The following is a 26,841-nucleotide window of genomic DNA, read 5'->3' as shown; positions in this document are numbered from 1 at the left end:
AGATGACAAATCTGATTGTAGTAAATAAAAAGGACAATACACCAAACATAAACCTGGATTTATCAAAATGCACTAAATATCTCCTGTGATAGAAAAGCCTTTGAGATAAGTGCCAGAATGTGGCATTTCCTATATACAACCACTGGGGGGGCCATGTTGTGTGTGGGAGTGAGTGAGTGAGTGAGAAAGAGAGAGAGAGACTAGCCATAATGTACTCATACTAGGTAGGTATTTATATCCCTATGGGAGGCCCACCTAGCAACTCGAGGTGAGGTTTAGGTATTAGTGTAGGGGTTAGGGGCCACTTTGACAATGTTCTCTCAACCTGCACAAATCTCAGCTTTGGGTGAGTGTCCTCACTCCGAGGGTCATCAAATCTTCACTAGAGAGCACTGTTCTGTTCGTACGTCTCACTTTGAATGTCAAAGTGGCCCCTAACCCCTACACTAATACCTAAACCTCACCTCGAGTTGCTAGGTGGGCCTCTCATAGGGATATAAATGCCTACCTAATATGCAGGCATTATGGCTTCTCTCTCACAACATAGTACCCCCAGTGGCACTTATCTGAATGTGTGAAAAAGTTATCACAATTTGCAGTAACTTAGCTCTTTGCTTTGGGTATTAGTACAAAGTTCCTATTACCCATAAAACACACCCCTTTTTCTATTGCAGGCAATATTTAGTGCATTTTGATAAATGAGGGGGTTAGTGCTTTGCATAGGTACTACTACAGACCACATTTGTTGCAAGAGAGAGAGAGAGAGAGAGAGAGAGAGAGAGAGAGAGAGAGAGAGAGAGACTAGCTATAAGGCCCTCATACTAGGTATGTATTTATACCTCTATATGAGGCCCACCTAGTTACTTGAGGTGAGGTTTAGGTAGTAGTGTAGGGGTTAGGGGCCACTTTGACATGCGACGTACAAACAGAACAGTGCACTCTTGTGAAGATTTGATGACATTCGGAGTGAGGAAATTCACACAAAGATGAGATTTGTGCAATGTTCTTTCAACCTAGCTTGATGGACTCTCTACCTGGGTAACTTCAAGCTAGGCTGAGAGAACATTGTACAAATAGGTAATCAAATCTTCACAAGAGTGCACTGTTCTGTTTGTACGTCGCACTCTGCATGTCAAAGCGGCCCCTAACCCCTATACTACTACCTAAACTTCACCTCGAGTAAATATACTATTCTTTCTATATCACTGCTAGACCTCCACCATGCTCTTTTTCTCTATGTTGAGATGTTACAAGGTATCCTGGTGCGCAAAGTTGCTGCATCCTAATCTCCTTAGCATCACTACATCAGCATAATGGGGAACCACACAAGCACCGCAGTGGGTATCATCTCCATTCTCTGTGATTTTCCTAAAGCAGCAGCACTATGACTGACTCTGGGGAAAAATGACTCCCATGATGCAACATTAGAATAGTGACAGAGGGAAAGTGACCCCCCCCCCTTGATATAACATTAGAACAATTAGCTTGTGGGGGGAGGGGGGTTGGCACCAGACATAATGACTCCCATGATGCAACATTAAAGTGACTGACTGGAGAAATAGCTCCCTCCCCAGGAATTTATCACTCTAAGGCAGTGATGGCGAACTCCAGTCCTCGAGTGCCACAAACAGGCCAGGTTTTCAGGATAGCCACAAAAATATGTTTGAGATAGATTTGCCTGCACTACCTCTATTGCATGGAAATCTATCTCATGCATATTCATTGTAGATATCCTGAAAACCTGGCCTATTTGTGGCACTCGAGGACTGGAGTTCACCATGACTGCTCTAGGGGGTGAATTTTCAAAGGGTGTAGAGAATTAGACATCTAAATTGACCTTTTTGAAAACTTACTAGAGCTGTGTTCTAAATTTAGGCTCTTAGTTTCACTAGGCATCTAAATTTAGGATTCCCAAAAAGTGGGTGGCTACTGGGGCAGAGTTAAGGTGGGGAAACAAAGTTAAGAGCTTAGCACTCATTTTCAGAACTGGGCACCTAACCTTGGAGCCTAAATCTAGGCAAATAAATAGCTTCCTAAATTTAGACCCCTGAAAGTTTTGTCCCTAAATGTAGGTGAATTTTCAGATGAAAACTTAGGTCCCTAAGTTTGGTGGAAAATAAGAGCCTAACTGAGGTGCCTACATTTTGGCGCTCAGCCTGTTTTGAATATTAGCTTCTTGATGTTTGTTGACAATCAAGATGAAGAGTCATCCTGCTAGTGAGACAGTATCACATCAGGAGGAGACAGCAGTGTTGCCGAGCCTATGCGAAGCATCCAGCTAGCTTTGGCCAGTCAAGTGCTTGGTACTGCTTTGCAGATATTGAAGAGACTGCAGTTTTGTCTGGAAGAATGTCTTGTATTTGCATTGTACGCACCACGGGTTTGTGGTGGAAGCAGAGAGAATGAATAATGCAGGAACACTTCAGAGGATGGGTCTGAGCGTACAGGCGTTGAATAAGGAAACACAGAAATGTAAATGGTTTCCAGTCCTTTGTATTTCTCTGAGTAGATTTGCTGCGCTGTACCATTTATTTTTTCCAGCTCTCGGTGATTCTTGGCAGACGTACATTGATTGCCTGAAGCAAAAATAAAAAAAAAAAAAACACCTCACATTTCGGCTGGTGCAGAGATGGGGGACAAGGCAATGATGAGTTCCAACAGAGCTCATCCCCACCCTTTACCACAGGCTCAGGAAGGTGGATAGTAAAGTACCCTCCCTCTAATACATAAGGGTAGACAGCAAGAGATCTCCCCATCCCACAGGATGATGGGCAGCAATAGAGTCCTCACCCACTACCTGGCACAGAAGCAGCAAGAGGGACCCAACCCCTGTCCCCTGGTACGATAGGATGGGTTTGCAACAGAAACTCCCCCCCCCCTCCCCCCACAGGAAGATGGGTTAATCCCACTCCCTTACATGCAGTATCCTCCTTTGCTATCTTGCTAAAGTGAAAACTATTATAAGGTTCCATAGTAGTGAAAGACGGCAGATAAAGACCAATACAGTCCATCTAATCTGCCAGCAAGTAGTAATTGTCTTTGGACAGGCCATCCTTGGCTAAGAGACTGCAGCTTTTATGAGAAACAGGGTAGGTGCTTCCATTAGACAAACTAGGTGGTCGCCTAGAGTGCTAACATTTTGGGAGCGGCAAAATCCCAGCAGCGTGAGGCCCAGAGGGATGCCAGGCCAGAGCCAATACCGTCAAAGAAAGGTACAAACTTAGGAGATCGTTTACTTTGTCTCATTCAGTATATATATGGAAAAAAAGATTAGTAAATGAGGCCCTTAGATTGTAAACCATCTGGGAATAGAGAATTATCGGTACCTACAGTATCTGAATGTAATCCGCTTTGAAGTACCTGAAAAGCAGAATTCGTAATGTTTCTATCAATACGTCAGCCACATAAGTTTCTCTCACAATTTATAATTTAAAAAAAAATTGGGGTAGGTGGTGCATGAATGTTTGCCTAGGGCACAAAAACGCTTGCACCAGCCCTGATGTGGAATAGTTTGCCATGAGAATTGAGAACAGGACAGTTCAGAAAGACATTAGAAACCATTCTTGTTCAGCAGGCATATTTTTAAACATGATTTTATTCAGATATTTTGTTTATTTTTTCATGTTCATGTAATGTTTCAATATTTCTGTATGTTATCTTGTGCTCCACACTGAACAGTTTATTTAAATGGAAGTTGCAGAATATATAAGAATTTGTAAATAAGTACATAAAAGATTAAAAATCTGGGGGTGCCCACAGGATACACCAGTGGAGCTATATGCAGACCACCCATAGAAATTGATAGCTCTACTTTCACGTGTGAGCTTAGCTATATTTAAGGCTTCTGATTTTAGGTGTTTATAAATTGTAAATTCCTGAGGGAGTATTGAGAGTAGAGGAAGATTTTGCTGGCGGCCTAAGAGAATTGGTAAGTATTGCTAGCTGGGTAATATTGGAACTTGAATAAAAGCCAGGAAAAGTAATTTCTTTGTGTGTGTGTGTGTGAGTCTGTGTTTGTGTCTAATTAGAAGAAAAAAGACCAGGAAGCTAGGTAAGTTCTATTCTAGTGTTTCCTGTGGTAGCGTTTGAGAGAGGAAGATCATCTTGCTGGTGGCTGAAGAGTATCAATCAGTATTACTTAGGAAATTTTAGGATTTAAAATTTTGGGAGAAAGGTGAAATAGTCTGGTATATTCGTTAGTGTGTGTGTGTGTGCTTATCATAAAAACCATGCCTAAGGTAGATAATTGTAGTGGCTATCTTTCCCTCCCACCCACACACCCCTAGCTCATCCTTTGATTTATAGGCAAGAACCTCTTTCACATTAAAATTCAATTAGGTTTTTAATCTAAAACACAGGATTGCTCCAGCCCTTATCAAGAGTATGATTATCCCTTGTAGGTCACTACCAGATTACTAGGGAACACAGCAATAATTTTAAGGACCTCTAATTTACACATTTCTACTCCCTTAGCAACCTTTACTTAACTAAGAACTCAACAAAATTAAGATGGAGGCAGCATTCCAACAGCAAGAGGGGGGCCTTCCTATCTTTTGCATCGAATGCCACATGTATGATTTTTCACTCGTTGATGAGAATATGTGTGCACCTGGTGCAAAGAGCTCTTGGATCTCAGAGAATGAGTCTGATCTCAGGAGGCTAGAGTGGTAGACCAGGAGGATCTGAGGCAGGCGGAGAGGTATATAAAGGAGACTCTCAGGGACATAGTAGCCAAATGCCAACTCAGTCTGTCAGACCTGGTGTTGCTATGGAGGAGGAAGGTCATTTGGTTGAAGAGCATCACACTGGTGTAACAGGAAATGATCCTGTAGCAAGAACCTGCTCTCCAGTCTCCCAAGGCTACTGCCAAGAGGGAAGGAGTAGGTCGACCGTCATTGTTGATGATTCAGTTATTAGGAATATAGATAGTTGAGTGGCTGTTGGATGAGAATCGCTTGGTAACTTGTCTTCCTGGTGCAAAGGTAGCATCATGCATTACCTAGATAGGATTTTAGACAGTGTTAGGGAGAAGCCGGCTGTCGTGGTACATGTGGGCACCAACGACATAGGCAGGTGTGGGAAGGGAGGTTCTGGAAGCCAAATTTAGACTTTTAGATAGAAAGCTGAAATCCAGAACCTCCAGGGTAACATTCCCTGAAATGCTCCCTGTTCCACATGCAGGTCTCCAGAGCCAGGAAGAGCGGAGTCTCAATGCGTGGATGACACGATGGTGCAGGGAAGAGGGATTCAGTTTTGTAAGGAACTGGCTAACCTTTTTTCCGAAAGGATGGGCTCCACCTTAACCAGGGAGGAACCAGGCTGCTGACACTAAAAAACACTTTTAAAAAGTGTTAGAGCAGCTTTTAAACTAGAACAAAGGGAAAAGCCAACAGTCGCTCAGCAACACATGGTTCTGAGGGAGATTATCTTTGAAGGATACTAACAAAATAGGAGAATTAGGTGATCCCAACAGAGAAGTTCCAATAAAAGCAAAGTAGTCCATGTGCCTATAAATAAAGAACCGCCTGAGTTAATAGATTCCAAATTATCCCTGAAAACTGAAAAGCAGGTTGTTAATACAAACAAAAAAAACACTTTGAAAAATGTCTGTATGTCAATGCCAGAAGTCTAAGAATCAAGATGGGAAGAAGTGGACATAATTGGCATCTCAGAGACCTGGTGGAAAGAAGGTAACCAATGGGAGTGTTATATCAGGGATCAACTTGGGGGTGGGATGGCCCTTTATATTTGGGATGGCATAGAGTCCAACAGGATAAAGATCCTGCAAGAGACTAAATGCGCAGAAGAATCTTTATGGGTGGAAATCCCATATGTGCTGGGGAAGAGTGATAGGTGTATACTGCCATCCATCTGGCCAAAATGATAAGGCAGATGATGCAATGCTAAAAGAAATAAGGGAAGCTAACCAATTTGGCAATGCAATAAAAATGGGAGATTTCAATTACTCCAATATTGATTCGGTAAATGTAACATCCAGATGCGATAGAGAGGTAAAGTTCCTGGATGGAATAAATGACTGCTTCATGGAGCATTGGTTCAGGAATCAATAAGAGAGGAAACTCTTTTAGATCTAATTCTTAGTGGAACACAGGATTTGGTGAGAAAGGTAAGTTGGTGGGGCCACTTGGCAATAACATGATCAAATTTGAATTAATGACTGATAGGAGAACAATAAGTAAATCTACAGCTCCAGCACTAAACTTTCAAAAGAGAGTCTTTGATAGAATGAGGAAGATAGAAAAAAACTGAAAGCTTCAAGGTGAAAGGTTAAGAGTGTACAACAGGTGTGGATATTGTTTAAAAATACCATTTTAGAAGCACAGTCCAGATGTATTTCACACATTAAGAAAGGTGGAAGGAAGGCCAAACTATTGCCAACTTTGTTAAAAGGTGACGTGAAAGAGGCTATTTTAGCCAAAAAAAAAAACTTCCTTCAAAAATTAGAAGAAGGATATATCAGAAGAAAATAGGAAACAGCATAACCATTGGCAAATTATATGTAAAACATTGATAAGGCAGGCTAAGTCAGAATTTGAATTGATGTTGGCCATAGAGGTAAAAACTCATAATAAAAACCTTTTAAAATATATCTGGAGCAGGAAGCCTGTGAGAGAGTCAGTTGGCCCATTAGACGAGTGAGGGGTTAGAAGGGCACTTAGGAAAGATAAGGCCATCGCAGAAAGACTAAATTAATTATTTCCTTTGGTATTTCCAGATAAAGATGTTGGGGAGATACCTGTTCCATAGAAGGTTTTTAAGGGTGATGATTCAGATGAACTGAACCAACTCACGGTGAACCTGGAAGATGTAGTAGGCCAGATTGAGAAACTGAAGAGTAGCAAATATCTGGACCAGATTGTATACACCCCAGGGTTCAGAGAGAACTGAAAAATGAAATTTCAGATCTATTTCTAGTCATTTTAATCTGTCATTTAAATCGTCCAATGTACCTGAAGACTGGAAGGTATCTGTATTCTAACCCCGATATTTAAAAAGGGCTCCAGGAGTGATCCAGGCAACTATAGACTGGTGAGCCTGACTTTAGTGCTGGGAAAAATCATGGAAACAATTCTAAAGAACAAAATCACAGAACATATACAGATAGACTTGGCTTAAGGGGATACAGCCAACATGGATTTCTCTTTACGTTTTTTTTTTAAGTAGTTAATAGACATGTAGGTAAAGGTGAGCTGGTAGATGTCAAGTATTTGGATTTTCAGAAGTCATTTGACAAAAGTCCACCTTAAGAGACTTCTAAGATAATTAAAAAGTCATGGGATAGGGGGTACTCCATGAAGTTAGCAATTAGCATATTTAAAACAAATCGGAGAAAATTATTTTCCCCTCAATGCACAATTAAGCTCTGGAATTCGATGTCAGAGGATGTGGTTAAGACAGTTAGCTTAGCTGGGTTCAAAAATGGTTTGGACAGGTTCCTAGAGGAGAAGTCTATAAACTGCTATTGGTCCAGTGGACTCAGAGAATAGCCACTGCTTATTACTGGCATTAATAGCATGGAATCTATTTAATGTTTGGGTACTTGCCGGGTACTTGTATCCTGGATTGGCCACAGTTGGAAACAGGATGCTGGACTTGATGGACCCTTGGACTGACCCATTATGACAATTCTGATGTCCTTATGTAAATTTAGATAATTATTTTTTAGCTAATTCGGTGTACTTTCGAGGTACCAAAAATTGGTGTACAGCAGTGTTGACATGGCACAGGTACTATTGTTGGGTACCTTTTCTGGCTGAACCAAATCCATACATTTGTACAGCTGAAGAGTCAGTGTGAAAAGGCATCAAAACAAAGCAGAGGATGCAGGATAGGCAAAGGAGGGGTGAGAGAGTACTATTGGAAGTGACATTTTTTCCTGGTTTTATCTAATAAACACCGTTCTTTTTTTTTTTTGCATCTATACTGTTTTATTGGGGTTTATAGGTTAAAGCCTAAAATCAGAAGCCCTTTCTATGCTCTGCGCACTCATTGGTCAATGTAAATTCACCTCATATGCACAATGAAGGTGTGCACTGTTGATACTTTTGTCCATTGTAATTACTCAGTGGAGGACATGGATCAGTATTTTTCTGTGCAGGTCTACTCTGCGGTTCACAGTTATCTACTCTGTGGTCATGCCGCAGATAACACTGCTCTGTACCTGCCTACACAACAGCTAATCACCCCACAGGTTCACTAGTTGGTACTTATCCACTTTGTAAGGCATTGTAAAGAAATTACTTTGTTGATACACTGTAGTTAATATAATTACCCAGAACATGCTTTACTTGTTCACTAACATACAACGTATTCACTATGGGCCAGATTTTCAAAAGCATTTACTCGAGCAAAACTGGTTTTTGCTCGAGTAAATACACTTTACTCAAGTAAGTGGGCTTTTCAAAATTGCTACAATATATGCCATTGAATTGTCCATAGGATTTACTCAAGTAAGTGCACTTTACTCGAGTAAATAGCTTTTGAAAATTGCTACGATAGTATGTCACATTTACATGCGTAACTCCTTTGAAAATTACCCCCAATGTGTATGTCATATCTTCCTGTACACGCAACAGCTCTCCATACTTCAGTTCTGTCTAGTTCTCAATCTTCCGTGCTTCCTGTTCAAGTCAGCACAAGGGCATGGGCCAAAGGTCACTGTCTTGCTGTAGTCTATGGTCACTGTTGCTTTGGGTAACAGACATCACATACTCTTTCAAATATATATATATATATAAATATATATATATATATATATATATAAATATATATATATATATGCTAGTGATTAAAGCTAATTCAGCTCCATGTTATGGGCGCCTTTTGCTGTATTATCATCTGTGATGTTGCTAGGGGAGGGGAACTGATCAGATGTAATAGTCAGCCTTTTCCTCTCTCTCCCCATTTCAAGATTAATTTCTGCTTGAGATTTCCGTTGTTCAGCGCAAGATGGAGTAACATGACATTCATCTTGTTAAGGGCTAATGAAGGATTATTCTGCTGCTGCTCGGAGATGACAGGTTCTTCAGTTAGGCAGCTCTCGTTTGCTGGGTGTAGGGTACTGCTTACTGCTCAGACAACATACAAACAACAGGGAAAATTCTCAGCGCAAGACTACAGAGAAATATAAGGAACACTGAGATGTTTGCAGGGTACTCAGAGCTTGTTTTGCACATGCACTGTAATCAGTTTCTCAAATGAGACGGGGGAAACAAAGAATGAGCTAATTGCACCGTGCCCTAATGGCTGAGGTCTGGAGAAGTGTGTAGGGTTGTTGCCAGGGTCACTACAGAAATCCATGTGAACAGCCATGCACACTAGGAGCAGGGGCGGCTCAAGGCAATCTGCTGCCTGAGACGAGAGATGAGATGGCACCTCGTGCCCCCCCTCCCTTTCCACACACACCCATACATGCATGCATACATATACACTCATTCACTTCTCTGCCTCTTCTATGCACACATGATACACACACCCACCCTCTCATGCACCCCAACCACCCTCTGATACACACACACCACCCCAACGCTCTCTCATGCGCACACACACCCACCACTCACACATACACACACCCTTACCCACCCACCCACCCATATACACACACACACACACACACACACACACACACAAATTGTACCTTTTCTTGTTCTTCAGCCATCGCCGGCTTGGGATTCGGCAGCAGCCCGCAGCCTCTTTTTTTTATTTCTTTGCTGCCTCCACCCTGCGCTGCAGCCTCCTTCCTCTTTCTTTGGATGCCGCCGGCGTGGGCTGCGGCAGCAGCCCGTGGTTTCTTTGTTTCTTTTTTGGCCACCAGCGACGACCCGCGGCTTCTTTTTCCTTTCTCCGCCACCGCCAGCCTGGGCTCTGGTGGCAGCGGCGGCACGCGGCCTCTTTCTTGTTCGTTGGCCGCCACCGGCTCCAGCAGCGGCCTTTCTCTTTTTTTAAAATGTTTTCCTTGGCTGCCTGGGCCCGCGCTCTTCCTTTAATTTCTTGGCCGCCGGTGCTCTGAGCGCTGGAGGCGGCCAGCTGCCTCCTTTCCCCCCGCTGCCGCCAGTCTGGGATCCGGCAGCGGGCTGCGGTCTCCTTTCTCTTTCTTTGGCCTTAGCCAGCCTGGGTTCTGGAGGCGGCCTGCGGTCTCTGTTCTCTTTTTTTTTTTTGGTCGCTGGCGGCCCGCGGTCTCTCTTCCCTTTGTCTCCACGTTGCCAGCACTGCAGGTTTTCCGGCCGCCAGAGTTTGCCTGAATGAAGGGTGAGGCAGCTGTGGCAGGAAGGTTTCAGGGGGCAATTTTGCTGCCTCAGACTCTTGCTGCCTGAAGTGGCCGCCTCACCTCTGCCTCATTGTAGGACCGTCCCTGACTAGGAGGGTACGTTTGTTGAAATAAAAGAGGCGATTTTAACAACATTTACTGCTGTGTTTGCTTTTTCTTTTTTTTTTTTTAAACAAAACAAAAGAAGACCAAACTATAAGTAATTTGTTATCCTTCATCTCATTTTTTAAAAAAATTGTCCAGGCCCTACCCCACCAAAAGGCCTCACTTCCCCAGCCACCCCCTTAACCCTCTTACCCTATGAAGTCTTTATAATCCGTTAAAAACCTTCACAGGGCAGAAGTGATCCCTGGTCACTCCTGCTCCGCTGCCAATAATTCAGATGGCATCGGCACACTGAGGCTGGCACCTTTATTACTTTCTGCTGTACAAAACGGTGCCAGCCTGATTCTGTCCAACACCGTTTAGTAAAGAAGAAAGTGGTAATGGTGCCGGCCTCCATCTGAAATAGCAGCAGCAACAGGACAGGAGTGACCGGGGATCACACTTGCCCCAGGAAGATTTAAATAGATAAGAGGGTCCGGGGAAAGGCTGGAAGCAGCGGGAAAGAACTTGGGAGGGGTTTTGGTTTTTTTTTTGTGGGAGACTAGACAATTTTTTTGTTTTATTTTGTTTTTCTTTTTTTTTTATTTAAAATAAAACAACAAATTAAAACAAAACAACCAAAATGAAAGGAAAACAGTCTCTGCACACACTAACACATCCAGTGCCTTACAAGAGAGTAGAATATGCATTGAGTGCTGTGCCCGGCCGTGCAGGAGAGGGAGGTGGCGTAATGCCGGTAGCTTCTGGCAAGGGTGAGAGGTCACAGCTGTTCTAATAACGTCAGAACTAAATCTTCTAAACCATCATTCTATTCCACTAATGGGAAGAAAGCAGCAATATTCTATTAATGCTAATATTTAAGAAAGCAAATTTTTTAACCATGGTTTTTATTTTTATAAAAAGCCATAAAGCGCATCTGAGAAGTATGCACTGACTCACCACTGCCTTTGTGCCCTGTAAGATCCATAGAATGGTGGGTACGTAGGTAGGTAACAGTGGCACCTTCTGGAATACACTGCTGGGGGAGGTTTGCAGGGGGCTACCTGCTTCCTATTTGCTCTGCCTTAGAATCTCTGTAATGAGTGCAGGAGGGACATTGTCAGCATGGTTTTACCCAAGGGAATTTTGCCTCACAAATCTGCTACATTTTTTTTTTGAAGGGGTTAATAAACATGTGAATAAAGGTGAGCCAGTAGATGTAGTGTATTTGGATTTTCAGAAGGCATTTGACAAAGTCCCCAATGAGAGGCTTCTAAGAAAATTAAAAATTCATAGGATAGGAGGCGATGTCCTTTTGTGAATTACAAACTGGTTAAAGCATGGGAAACAAGAAAGTAGCATTAAATGGTCAGTTTTCTCAGAGGAGAGAGGTAAACAGTGGAGTGCCTACGGGATCTGTACTTGGACCGGTGCTTTTCAATCTATTTAAGGAGGAAGAATAGCCTAGTGGTTAGAGCAGTGGGCTACAAACCAGGAGACCAGCGTTCAAGTCCTGCTGTCACTCCTTGTGACCTTGGGCAAGTCACTTTACCCTCCATTGCCTCAGGTACAAAACTTAGGGCCTTATTTACCAAGGCTATCGCAGGCTTGCGCTGTTAGCCTAACAGCGCAAGCCTGCGAAGGTAGCGCATGCCTGCGCTACCGAAATCAGGGCGGAGGTGGCCCTGGAAGAGGAGGAGTTGGGGCGTCACCGGGGCCAACTCCGCGAAGACGCTGCAGACAACGAAAAGGTAAGGGCCTTTTCGTGTCCTACTTCACGCCCAATAGCTACACCTTCTATGGTGGCGCTATTGGCTGCGAAACCGGCAGCGATCATACCGCGGTGGTACGATCGCTGCCGGCTAGCGCAGGACTGCCCCCCTGCTTCGACCCCCCCACCCCCCAATAGCGCAGTTTTCTAAAGTTTCACAGGCTTGTGAAACTTTAGAAAATGAGGCCCTTAGATTGTAAACCCTCTGGGGATAGAGAAATACCTACAGTACCTGAATGTAAACTGATGTGATATCTCAGATCCAATGTCGGTATATAAAAAATAATAAATAAATAAAATTTATAAATGATCTGGAAAGGGGAATGATGAGTGAAGTGATCAGATTTGCAGATGACACAAAATTATTCAGAGAAGTTAAATCACAAGTGAATAGTGATAGTCCTTCTGAGAATGAAAGATTGAGAATCCAAATGGCAAATGAAATGTAATGTGGACAAGTGCAAGGTGATGCATTTAGGGAAAAATAACCCTTGCTGTAGTTACAAGATATTAGGTTTCATTTTAGGAGTTACCACCAGGAAAAAAGATCTACGCATATTAATGGACAATACATTGAAATTGTTGACTCAGTATGCTGCAGCATTCAAAAAAGCAAGCAGAATGTTAGGACATATTAGGAAGGGAATGGTCAATAAAACAGAGAATGTCATAATGCCTCTGTGTTGCTCCATGGTGAGACTGCACCTTGAGTACTGTGTTCAGTTCTGGTTGCCACATCTCAAAAAATATATAGATGCACTGGAGAAGGTAGAGAGAAGGGTGACCAAAATGATAAAGGGGATGGAATAGCTCCCTTATGAGGAAAGATTAAAGAGGTTAGGGCTGTTCACCTTGGAGAAGAGATGGCTGAGAGGAGATATGATGGAGGTCTACAAAGTCATGAGCGGACTTGAATCTGTAAATCTAAATCAGTTGTTTACTCTTTCAGATAATAGAAGAAATAGGGGGTTATTAAGTAGCACATTTAAAACAAATTGGAGAAATTTCTTTGTCACTCAATGCACAATTAAGCTCTGGAATTCATTGCCAGAGGATGTGGTTAAGGCAGTTAGCTTAGTTGGATTTAAAAAAAGGTTTGGACAAGTTCCTGAGGAAGTCCATAAATTGCTACCAATCAGGTTGACCTAGGGAATAGCCACTGCTTTTTACCGGCATTAATAGCATGGTATATATTTAATGTTTGGGTACTCGCCACTCGCCAGGTACTTGTATCCTGGATTGGCCACTGTTGGAAACAGGATGCTGGGCATGATGGACCCTCGGTCTGACCCAGTATGGTAACTTCTCATGTTCTTATGAGGAAAAGGCTGGTATACAGTTGGGTAAAACATGGGTGAAGGTTTACAGCGGTGGTTCCTCCTTTCAGAGAGACCCCTTGCAAAGGAAACTGGCCACTGTAAAACATCCAGCTGTTTGCAGCTGACCACACTAGAATGATTGTCTCCAACAGCATATAGGAAGGATGTGCTATAGGTGCCACGAAAGCAAATGTAAATTGTATTGAAGAACTACAGGAGACTCACCTGGAGAGCAGTAACTGTATCATATTTGGGTCTGAGAAGATATTTGAGCTCTTCTTATATTTGCTGTTTCAAAACAGCAAATTCCCCTCACTCTCCTTTGTTTATTTTTGTTTTATAAATCTCTTTATTCAGAGTCAGAAAGTTTCATAAATGCATAGCCAATTTAATGAGATTTTCTCAGTCAAACCCCCTCTATGAAAGAAGAAACGTGGTGCCATTAAAGTGGTAAGACAAATGTATAATACCTTAAAGGTATAAATGATGTACAAGAATCAAACCTTTTCTGATGGGCCAGAAGCTGTAGAACTAGGGATAATGAAATGAAACTCCAAGGGGGTAGATTTAGGAGCAGTGTCAGGAAATATTTCTTCATGGAAAGGGTGGTGGATGCATAGAGTGGCCTCCCGGAAGAGACAGTGAAGACCAGAACAGTCATGGATAATCACAGAGGATCCCTAGTGGCTAAAGGACGGAAATGAAGAAGCAGGGTAACTGTAGGTGTAACATTTCTGCATGGAACAGCAGTAACTACTCTTAACAGAAGGCTTGGGGGGATTAACCTGCATGGAACGGCAGTTACAGTTATTACCCTAAACATCTTGCTGGATAGACTGGATGCATTGTTGGCAGGGCTGCTTGAAAGGTATTAGGTGCCCTAGGCACCTTCTGCTTGCCCCCCTCCCCCCCAAGTTGCGCTGCACCCCGGTCTCCTACCTCATTCATGGCCGCCAAATCTCTACTCCTCTTTGCCGCGAGTGGGATAGGCTCTGCTCATGGCACCACACGGCTACTCTTTGGCACCCCCTAATGGTCGGCACCATAGGTGACCGCCTAGTTTGCCTAATAGGTCACGCTGGCCCTGAACATTTGGGTCTTTATCTGCCATCATATACTGTGTCACTCCACATATTTGCAGCATTGCTCCTAAATGTGAAGAAAGGGTTGATTTAGGGGCAATTCTAGGGTAGAATTCAGGTACGCACAAAAATTGGTATTCTGTAAACGATATAGGTGCCTCTGTTTCTGTAGCTCCCTGTAGACTTTTAGACCTGCTAATTGATCTGCATAATTGAATTTCACTTGTCTTTTGCCTGTAGTTTTTGGGTGGGAGGTCACAGTGAAGTGGTGGGCACATCGGCAAACTGGTGACTCCAAGTATAGACACAAGTATTTTCAGAAGTGGAGTACTCACTTACTTTATAAAATACCTGCCTCAGCATTTAATTCTGGGTTCTTATGGTGCAAATTGTTAAAATGAGTAAAACGAGCAAATTGTTAAAATGAGTAAAACATGCACACATATTTATATAAAATGGGTAGAGAAAGTATGTATTCTCCTGCTTTACTAATACACACACACGTACTGAAACATGCTCGTACTTCCGGGCAGACATACGTGGTTTATATAAAGTTTCCGGCTCCCATCACACAGTTTATGAAATACTAGCTGTGGGCCCGCTTATGTGCGCAGATGGTATAACTGCAGACAGTTCTGAAAGTTAGGCTCGATAACCACCACAGAAGACAGTGAGATGTAGTCATTAAAGAAGTGAACTGTGAATCTGGAGAAATCCTAGCCCCTGAGGTCTAATTCTGGTTCTGCCGCTGACTCTCTGTGACTTTGGGTAGCTCGCTTTCTCTTCCTGGGCCTCACAGTTTGCCCATCTGTGTGGAAACAGCTCAGCCAGGACTAAAAAACCTGCAACCCTCCGGCCTAGAGACAGGAGCTCTACTCATCAGGCAACTGGACCCTCTGGTATCTGTGCATCTCTGTAGTTCTCTCTCCTCAACTGTGGTTCTCAATCACAGCTGGAATCGTATCATTTCAGAACTTCAACCAGGTAATAATAATAATAATCTTTTTTTCTCCTTTTAGAGAACTTTCATTCACTCCAGTACATCCACGCCGGAGATGGATGCATGAATGTATCTGAAGCCCCAGATTACAGAATTGCTTTAGGCCCTATTTCAGTGAAAGATGCCAAATGATTAATATCAATAAAGCACAGCAATAACTGTTGAAGCAACTGTACATACAGCATTCCCATTGCCAAGGGATATTTCCAGGTCATTTTGCAAATAATAAAAGGAACATCGTGTCAGAATAGCAGCTTGGCTGCAGTAGTCAAGGCCTTTCATCTGCATTGAAAGTTTATCAGGAAAATTTAGTAGCAGACAGCTCACAACATCAAATTGCATCTTAAATGTTGAAATCAATGTTGCTTCACTCAAGGAAGGAAAAACCCTTGACTTCATATCCTTTGCTAAGTCTTTTTATTTAAGACATCCATATAAATATTGAAATCACCAGCAGCAGATGACTTGACTTTACACTCTGCACGCATCCTCCTTCATTTGCAAGTGTATTTAGATGTGTGTTCAATATTCCAGCTTGACAACTTTGATTTAGCCTAATAAGTGTGTTTGGCAGGAAAAGATGTCTGCTTGCTGCATTGTCTTAAAATCCCCTTTCATTTGCTCTGTTAACATTTTTCACAGCTCTTGTACATTGGTAGCTCTTTTCCCTTGTTGAACCCTACAGAGGTAAATCGGTTTCTTAAAGATGGATATATGCTATTCTTAAATCAATTGTATGAGAGAAGAGAAGGTAGCACAGTGTGTCTGCTCCAGTCCCTTGACAGTCCTATGAAGCAGCAGGGGGAATCCTCTGGGATGGATGTGATAATGGAAGCCACAGCTTCTTATCAATTTTCTGCCATGGCACAGAATGAAATTGATAATGGACAGGATGCGTCCCATAAACTCGCTGAATATAAACTATAGAGGAGAGAGAGAGAGAGAGAAAGCACTTTGGGTCTTTACTAGAAGCCCTGAACCTGTGTCTCCTCCACTGAGATCCTACAAGGGCAATGTAGAAAGGAGGCTCACTTTGTAAATGATATGTCCTTAAATAATTTTGTTCACGTTTGTTCACGTGGATTCTTTTCCTAGTGGGGAGAAGAGATGTTTCTTCATGGTCCTCCACTGGTGCTGCCTGTAAAGCAAACCTCTTTCCCCAAATTCCTCGGAGTTCTGCCCAGAATTACAATATAATAATGATACTGAAACTTTGATTTAATGCAGTGATTAAACAGATTAACAAAGCATAAGGTAAGGAATTTATTTGAAGGGGGAAATGAAGAGCAAGTGATGATAAATATTAGAGTAAATAACGGGAAAAGCAAATGGAGGATTTCAGCTTTGTAATGCAAAGTAGGAGCTTTCAGTCTAGGTCTGGATCCAGAAATCACAAATAGTTGTTATGACCGTCAGTCGCAGATGGCTGCGACTGCTCTTACTCACATCATGTGCTGCCGCCCTCTCTTGCTTGGGTGAACTTGCGGCTGTGGCTAGCTGCTTCCGATACATGTTGCCCTGTTCCGGGATTCCACATGGCGGCAGGGATGCCTCCAACCGCCATGTCTCCTCCAGACCTTCCTAGGTGCGCGCGCGCGCGCTACTTGGCCCTAGGGATGTGCATTCGTTTCATCCATTTCATCCGTTTCCTATACAAGCATGTAATAGGAAACGTATGAAACATATGAAACGAATGCACATCTAATTGACATGTAATGGGAAACGTATGAAACGAATTAAAAGAATGAAACGAATGCACATCCCTACTCGGCCCTCCTTTAAGGATACTAGAGCGGGAACCTCAGGGGCGTCTCCTCCTGATGACAACACTAGTCCTGGACTCTTAAGCACCACCGGGGCCTGGCTCTAATTGACTTGGCAACAAGTTCCATCCTTGCTGATTCCTGCTACTGTCTCCTCGGACCACGGTTCCCATATCCTGCACTTCCTGATGTGAGACACTCTTCGGGTACCCGCTCCTCAGGGGCTCACTCCTGTCTCTGGCTATCTGCTCCTCAGAAGGCCCTGCACCCCGGAAGCCTTGCCTGCCAGCTTCCCCACTCCTCGGGGTTGCTCCTGAAACTACACTGCTTCTTTGGAGACTCAGCGTTGGTGTACCCCATTCTGCGGGCCATTGTCTTTCTACTTCAGTGACTGTGCCTCGCTTCCCTGCTCCCTGAGGCAGCGCTTTGTGTTCTTCAGTGACAGCGGCACGCTCCCTGCTCCTCGGGGCAACGCCCTGCTTCACTTCAGAGATTGTGTTCACACTTCCCCACTCCTCAGGGTAGCGTCTACGTGCATTGCCAGAGACCCCTTGGGCTTCCCCGCTCCTCGGGTAAGCCTACATCATTTCTCCTGTGCTGACTCTCCATGTGGCTCCGCCCCTTGGGGTTGCCCTTCAGCACTCCTCCATACCCTGCCTTGCATTCCCCACTCCTCAGGGCCTGCTCTGCATTCCACCACAGTGAGTTCCTACTCTGGCACTTGTATCCACATCCCAATCTCTCTCTCTCTCTCCGTACTCTCTGGGCCGTGTCATCCTCTGCTACAGACCTCGCCTCCTGATGGTGAGGCCCAGTGGGGCTCCTTCCCGTGGGCAGTACCAACTCTCATCTCGGGCCAAGGGTCCACTAACTCATGGATCCTAACAATAGTAAAATGCACAGTTGGATATCTGCATTGGCGCGCTTCCTGCCAGTCACTTGGTTCCATAATTACAAGCCGATGCAATATCATCATGTAAAAAACATGCGTCCAGGAGAGCAAAAGGAGAAGGAGCTGTGTTACCTTTTTTCTTTTACCCAGCAGCTGTTTGAGTCCGGGGGTAAGCTTTTTTCTGCCTGCCCCGACGGTAACCTCCAGCTGCAGAGAACTGTGACGTCAAGGGGCGGACCTGGAGGCAGGACCCAGAAGTGGCTCATTTAATCGGCCAGCCAGGACACTCTACCTCGAGAGCGAAAGGAGAAGGAGCTGAGTTACCTTTTTTCTTTTACCCAGCAGCTGTTTGAGTCTGGGGGTGAGCTTTTTCCTGCCTGCCCCGAGGGTAACCTCGAGCTGCCGAGAACTGTGACATCGAGGGGCGGACCTGGAGGTGGGACCTGGAAGCTGCTCATTACTGAGCCTGCTTGCGGTGCACAGCAGACGCTGGCGTGCCGCTAAAGCTGCGCATGCTTAAGGGCATGCAGCTTGCCGAGCTTTGCCTGGCTTCATCTGAGGTCATCTGCATTATCCTTTTCAATTGAACTGATTACATTACTTAAAAGGTAATTTCTGGAAAATACTTTGGCTCCCTCCTGTTAACAGATGTATGATTGAGGAGTTTTTCAAATCCACGACAATGGACCAGGAGAAGAAGGAGTCATTGCTGTCACTGGCTTGACTCCAGAGAGAGAAGTAGTAGGACTGGAGTCATTGATTCCCCATAATTGGGAGGAGGAACATCTAGCCAGTGTTACTCCTTCGGGACCTCTCATTCGTCCTGCCGTGGTAACACTAGACATTTTGTGGGAAATGATGGCTGGGATGTTATCAAAAATTAAAGGGTTGGAAGGAAAAATGGATGTAATAAGTGCTAGGAATCAACAAGATTTCCTTCAGACACAAAAGCAAATCAAAGATTCTGTGGATAGGATTAAAGGTCTTGAAGAATGGGAGAAAAAAGTTCAAGAATTTAATGTGGCCGTGGTTAAGGATAGGGAGATATTAACTAGAAGAATAGAATCTCTCGAAAATAATGCCAAGTGATTCAATTTAAGATTTCTTAACTTCCCCAGAATAGTTGGGGAAGTACTGTTAATTACTGTTAAAAAGTTTCTAATAGAAATGCTTGGCTTTATGTCAGAAGAATCTCCAGTGGTGAATAATTGTTATTTCCTACCTAAACCCAGGAACTTAAATAATAGATCAGAAATGATGTTTCAGGGAGATCTTACAAATTTTTTAGAAGATTCTACTGCACAAGTTATTGACTGGGGAACTTTATTAGTTACTTTTTCTTCTATAAATGATATTAATCAAATAATGAAAAAGTATTTCAATAAATATCCCATTATGTATCTGGAAAAAGCTGTTAAGATATTCCCAGATTTAGCAATATCCACATAGGTAATCTGAATGGGTTTCTCATTTACGCTGCTTTTTCCATGTAAATGTTTGATTAAGAAACAAGATGACTTGTATATTCTCTTTATACCCAACCAGTTAAAAAATGTTCTTGTACAAAGAAGATTACCAACCTCTTCTTCAGGGTCTAGTCAGTAAATTTAAATTTTAGTGCAGGTTCTAGGTTAAAAGCCTTTACTTTTGTACTATTAAGGTTATAAATTCTCCCCATAGATTTCTGCCACCATGCACTACACTCTCATTTTGTTTGATATATTATTAACGGTATTGGTATTAACAGAAAATGTTGTAAAATGATATTTTGCCAATAATTTGATAGGATAATCACCAATCCATGTTTTTTCGATTGCAAACTATTGATTAAGTTTGTGTTTTTTGAAAATTATAAATAAAGAATTAAAAAAAACAAACAAAAAAAACCATGCATCCAAACTGGGCACACGTTTTTTTGAACACGTACACATCCACCTCTCCTGGACGCTCAATGCTGCTGTGCTAAAAGGGAATCACAATGGATAATTTATGCGTCCCTAGTGCTCTGCATCAGATGCCCAGGAGAGCAGTTGGGTGTCAACAACAGCCTGGCCAGAGCTCCCTCCATACCCCGCTGGCAGGGCTGTTCCTGATTGGTCCCTTTCACTGACACTTGCCTTCTGAAAGGGGATTGGTCCTTTTCCTGACATGTGACAGTGAATGGATCAATCAGCAGTAAGTGGAGTGAATAAATGAATATTAAGTGTCTGGCACTTAATATTCATTTATTCACTCCAATCTGGCCAGACCTTGATGAGGATGCTGCTTTCTGTGGTTCCTCCTACTGTATCACAACCATACTAATAGGAAGAGCCACAGAATGCAGGATTTTTTGTTGCCTTTGAGCCCTTGAGCAGGGCATGATTCTGCTTTCTGTGGTTCCTCCTTTTTAGTATCACAGCGATATTAATAGGAGGAATCACAGAAAGAAGGATTTTTTTTTTTTTTTTGGGGGGTGGGGGGAGAGGATTGTTTTTGTTAACCCTTGAGTGCAGCTTTAAATTTGCTATGTTAAAATGGATGCCTTGGCTGCATGGCAATTTTTGGTATTGCAGGGTAATAGCCTCATCTACATGGAGTTTGCATGTGATGAGAGCTATTAGCTCTTGATTAGAAGTGCATTTTAAATGCGCTAATCTCCGTAGTGCATCTGGCGCAAGTCTAGTGTGTCCAAAACATGCGTTGAACTGCGCGTTAAGCAAGTGCTGATCTGAGCGCCCGATATTGCATCAGTCTGTGTGTGTATCCAGCGTAGGGTAGAACTGGTTATAAGCAGTATAATGACTATTAACTAGCAGTGTAATTAGCAGAGCTCTCACTCATGGTACTTTTTTTAGTCCATTCCCCACTGCAGAAACGGAGGCTCCAGCTCTTGCTCCAGAAATGGGTCACAATTGGTTTCAGCATGGGGACAGGACAGTGGCAGTGTCTGCTTGATCCTGGGTTCAGCAGCAGGTAACACTTTCTCACTCCATGCTCTGGGTTTCTCTTTCTAGAAGAAAGCATCTTTGAGATCAATAATGCAGATTTCTAGAGGTTCCTGCAGGATCTATTAAGTTCCCTGCAACCAGGAACTTAATAATAGACGGAACAGTTGTCTGGGGCCTATTTTCTGACGGTAACATTTCTGCAATCCTGATGCCGGCACAGGTTTCCACCTGGCTCCATGTCATAAGGAACAGGCTAATTCAGTTCTGGCTTCACCCTATGGCATGCAGAGACTTACAGTTATGATTTTCTATGATAAATAAGTGGGACAATCAGAGCTACAAGTCCCTGCATGTAACATAGTAAAACGATGATTGGATTAGCCTGTTCTTTATTACTTGGAAACCCAAACAACAGCATCGATTTTTCATCTATCAGTGACTTGGAGTTTCAGCCTGACTCCACTGTGGACTTTGAGAACGCCTGTGCTTCCTCAGGAGCTGTGATTTTGCATTCAAGATCCTGGAATACAAAACCAGAAACAGCATCCTACATCTCAAAAACCAAACAGGCACAATGCTTAGACCTGGTGAAAACAGATAAAGCATAAAAGGACTACATATCTAAAGAAGGACATCCCTCATGCTGTCAGTTCCTGCAAGAACTCCCAGAAACCTGCATTAGATAGAAGAGAGAGGACATTGCATCCTATGCTATGAGATCCCCCAGGAACTCCCAGAAATTTGCATTAGATACAAGGAGGACATTGTCTCGTGCACTATGAAATCCTGCAGGAACCTCTAGAAATCTGCATTAGATACGAGGGAGGACAGTGTCTCGTGCACTGTGAGATCCTGCAGGAACCTCTAGAAATCTGCATTTGATATAAGGGAGGACAGTGTTTCATGCACTATGAGATCCTGCAGGAGCCCCAGAAATCTGCATTAGATACGAGGGAGGACAGTGTCTCGTGCACTGTGAGATCCTGCAGGAACCTCTAGAAATCTGCATTAGATACGAGGGAGGACAGTGTCTGTCTCGTGCACTGTGAGATCCTGCAGGAACCTCTAGAAATCTGCATTAGATACGAGGGAGGACAGTGTCTCGTGCACTGTGGGATCCTGCAGGAACCTCTAGAAATCTGCATTAGATACAAGGGAGGACAGTGTCTCTTGTACTATGAGAACCTGTTGGAACTCCCAGAAATCTGAATTAGATACAAGGATGATATAGTCTTCTGCAGGAAGGAACTCCGAGAAATCTGCCTTAGATAAAGGGGAGGTCAAGGTCATTGTCTCGTGCCCTGTGAAATCTTGCAAGCAGGAACTCTCAGAATCCTGCATTAGTTACAATGGAGGACAGTTTCTCCTGCCATGATGTGCTGGTGTTGTGAAGGTGGGAAGGGAAGAGACTTGTACCTTGGTGGTGGGCTGGAATGTTTTTGCATAATCTTTTCACTGATTTTCACCCCCCTTGTGTGGCTCCCTCTGTCTGTCTTTGGAATGCCCAAAGATGAGATGGAATGTGGATCTGTCTCCGAAAAATGTATTTAGTCTCTGCTTACATCAAAAGAATGCAAAGTGTAAAACTTTTGATTACACTAAGTAAATTACTTCTGAGTTTGAGTGAGAAGCTCATGTTTATACAAAGGTGGGCATTTAAAATGGACTTTACATACCATCAAAGTTTACCATCACTTTTATGTGACCCAGTAACTCAGCACAAGGAAATGAGTGCCTTTCAGATCTTTCCACAGCACAAAATTAAACATGATTGCATTCCAAACTACATAAAATAAAAAGAAAGATCTGTTTTAAGAACAGGAACATTTGTAAGATTTAAAATTCATTATTTCTTAGAAATGGGAGAAAGCAGAGAATTGATGCCACATAAAAGCTAGTCCTAGTTGCAAACACTTATAATTCAGCAATAATCCTCCATACATGGCTCTACCAATGTACTTCACTCCTACCCTGCAGCGCCCTCTGCTGTTTCAGAAATGAGACCCTCCTACCTCCCCACACACATGGACACCTCTGCCAATGCACCTCACCCACGCCCTGCAGTAGCCCTGCTATTCCAGTACTGATTCCCCACACACAGCTCTGCCAGTGCACCTCATTCCTGCCTGCAGCACCCCTTGCTGTTCTGGTGGTGTGAGGAAGCTGGGAATGAAAGCTTAGAGCACAGAGGCCACAGGCGTGGCTGCTGCTGACTACATGGAGCTGGAAGAAGGTTTGCTGGAAAATGGTAAAAGTACCTTGAAGAAAGCAAGCCAAAGACAAGAAATTGTGCCTGGAACTAGAGTAAATATCTTGAAAGAGATAAAAGCAGCAAGTCAATGACAACTTGTAATTGGTAACCAGGGAAAATATCCAGAAGGACAAAACCCAGGTCAGCAAACTGAAAGTAAACCTTTATTTTTTTGAACCCTTTAAGCAACAAAATCAGTCTATAAAACAGCAAAATAGAGAAATTTGAATCAATTCCTAAGTTTTGGGTTATGTTAATGGCAACACTTCTTCTCAAGATGGGCCATGCCCTTAATCCCAGCCTGGGCAGAAGGATACAGGATAGTGATTGCCAGGGTACAAGGTTGTTACCCGCCACACTCAAGCTCTGGTAAGATATAATATATATTATCCTGGCACATCATGATAGATGAAGTGACATCACTCTCCAGGAGAGAGCTGTATGACCTTATACCTAGGAGGTCATTATACAATGACCTTGCCTTGCCTCGGTTTCCTCTTGAATATTACGCTGAAGTTCTCTAAAAGTCAGGAGACTGCAGGATCCCCACCATCTGAGTGAGACTTCCTGTGGTTATCAGTTCTAGGGCATCTTAACATCTGGGCCAGCCTAAGGTTGAGGGCTAATGTGGGCATTGACTGCCCTCTCCAGACCTGTGCCTCACAGAAAGAAAAACTACGGAGCACCTAAGTTTGTGAGCTGCCCATTTAGCAATGGAGTGTGGGTAAAGGCCACAACCTGATGAGGTATTACCCTTATGCCCTAGTTATGTGGACAAAATGCATGGGATTGGGCTACGGCCCAGTCAACCTCAATGGATTCGTACCCCATTGCTAATAGCTGCCATCTTAAAAGCACAAAATATGGCTGGCGAGGGGTGCCTTAGACCCGAGGAAAATTCACACCCCAATTGATGAGGTGGTGAGCGACTGCCTTAACCAGCGCGATCTGGGAAACCAGAGATACGGAAAAAATACAAGTTTGGGGAAGCATTTGGGGGGCAAACCTGTCTCCACATCGAGATATTAAAAGCCTCAGTTATAAGATGCGATCGTTTCAGTCTGGGCTGTCAAAAATATTCTAGATAATGTAAATGCTGTACGTATGCAAATATTTTGTTGTTTACAAATAAAGTAGAATTACCCTGCTATTCTAGTACTGAAATCCCCTCCTACAGCTCTGCCAGTGCCCCCAGCTACTGCCGCATTCTTCTACACGCTGAGGCATAATTACCCGGCCCCTTTGGTTTTTATTGTATACCCTTTGAACAAATAGACAAAAACTGATAAAATTTAGCAGGAACGTCTCGTAGACTTTGTTGTTATAAGCAACAACAACGTTCTAAACTACTGGCTCAGTTTTGTGTTCGAAGTGTCCGCCTTTAGCTTGAACGCATGCGTTTTAACAAAGTTTCGCCATTTGGTGCTAGGCACTAGGCAGGGGCAGATTCCCGCTGACGACCGGCCCTGGGATTCGCCGTCCCGGCCGGCCCCGGAGATACCACGTGGTCTGCCGAGCACGGCTCTGTCACAGCCGTGCTCGGCAGACCACGTGACTAGAGTGACCGGCCCACCGGGGGATGCCCCATCCCCCGATAGGCCAATCCATCCCTGGTGCTAGGGTCCGGTAATCATGCCTCACCGTGTATAACCCTGTAGTTCCCCTGCTATTCATATTAAGACCCCCAAATACAGTGCTGATTTAAATACAATCCTGAGTTAAAGCAACCCCCTCCCCCACCCCCTGCCTTAGTCCATCTTTGATCATGTCCTTCCCTCTGCAATTTTGTACCTCTTCAATTGTATTTCAGGGTCTTTTGAGCACCCTTATGCAGTGTTGCCAAATTATGATACTTTGTATGACGTGGGTACTGGGTAAAGCCCTACTCGACTCCTGCCATAAATGTGACTTGTCCTCTAACTGAGGGGCCTGTGTCCTGAGCAGTTTCGCATACACACAAAAGTGGGGGGGAAAACCCTTTTAGTATGTCCGGCATTAATTAAAATGAGATATTTTGCCGCTTATAAAAGTGAAACCCACGCAGGTTGCTTTTTCATCCTGTCCCAGTGACCGACATGATTCACGCCACAGACACTTACGGTAACTCACAATAAGTTATGTGGTGCTTGAACTGCTATGGGGGTTTTCCTATTTGTGCATGTATCGGAAAATCCTTAGTACATTTCACCCCTTAATCTGTTGAAAATGTGTGTATTTTTCCTTTCTGCTACCCTTAACAGAAACGTGGGGGTAACCTGCACGGAGCGGCAGTAACTACCTTGGGAAGCTTGCTGGGCAGACTAGATGGACCATTTTGGTCTTTTTCTGCCGTTATTACTATGTTTCTATGTTTCTGACTTCGGACTGACCACAGGCTGCTCCTGTTGAGTCCTTGTTATGCTCCTCAGCGCCTCCACTTTTAACATCTAATTCATGTGTCTCCTGTCTCTTTAGCCCAAAGCCCAGGTGCCATGCTAAAATCCATCTTGGTGCCCTCACCACCCTCCCAGGCATGAAATGTCCACCTGCATTCAACAGCCAGGACTTCCTGACTGGTTAAAGGGGGATGGGTCATGCAGACTGTCAGCCAGAGGTGGCTGACAGTCTGCAGTGCTGAAGTGTTGGGAATTACCCTGCAGCTGCCGGCCACAGGGAGGGGTTTTACCTGCAAAGTCCGGACGCGCTCTTGAACTTAATATAACCGAGCAACTCGCATGCCCAACTTCTCGAGGACCCCAAGGTGTTCCTGGTCAAGCCTTGGCTTTTCACGTCTAAATAATAACATTTTGAAACTTGTTAGTTTATGTTCAAAGCCCGAGTGCAGGGTTAGAGGCCCTGTACATCTAAACAAAGGCGACTCATTTGTGTGTCTTCAAATGCTTAGCTCTTCGAAACCCTATTAATGAGCTTAATAAGAGTTTGGCAGGGTAATGTCTGCACGCTGTGCTCTCTGTAAGCCCCCCTGTAGACACTCATTATCAGCCCAACAGCTACACAGCGCCTTTATCCTCAGCGTAAACGATCCCCTTGTCCTTTTTTGGAGGTTTTCTGACAGCCAGTTTTGAATCCCAGGACTGGTTCTGCCTTTACGGGAGGCATTAGCACAGCCCCTACTATTATTCATCAGGTTGTTCGGAGCTTGTCAGCTTAGCAAGGCTCCACCGCAAGACACAGCCCCGGCGCTCCAGGATCAGGAGCAGGCTGCAAACGGCGTCCTGCCGAGAGCCTTATTTATTTAGATGTACTTATTTTCAAACACTTAATTACCCGGCCTTCGTCCAAAGACACCATGACGAGGTGCAAGCTTAATATCACACTATTACAGAACAGCACAGCAAAAAATGCATAAAATCAAGCCTAACAAACACTCCCAGGAAAGGTAGCACAAGTCTCCTACATCACAATGCCTATTACAAAGCACATTTCTTCTGCACCCAACCTGCTCTACGGTTCCCAAGATT

At 43.7% G+C, this 26,841-nt stretch overlaps 1 protein-coding gene across 2 annotated transcripts in view; it reads left to right on the top strand.

The window, feature by feature from the left end:
* Window positions 1-26,841, top strand: part of GRM7 (glutamate metabotropic receptor 7) — an 827,253-nt gene that overhangs the window by 136,595 nt on the left and 663,817 nt on the right. The gene's annotated exons all lie outside the window — the stretch shown is intronic.

Source organism: Rhinatrema bivittatum, chromosome 4 (genome assembly GCF_901001135.1).
Source record: "Rhinatrema bivittatum chromosome 4, aRhiBiv1.1, whole genome shotgun sequence".
NCBI classification, from domain to species: domain Eukaryota; kingdom Metazoa; phylum Chordata; class Amphibia; order Gymnophiona; family Rhinatrematidae; genus Rhinatrema; species Rhinatrema bivittatum.
The sequence above is the reverse complement of the archived record's forward strand: the minus strand, read 5'-3'. Positions and strand labels throughout refer to the sequence as shown.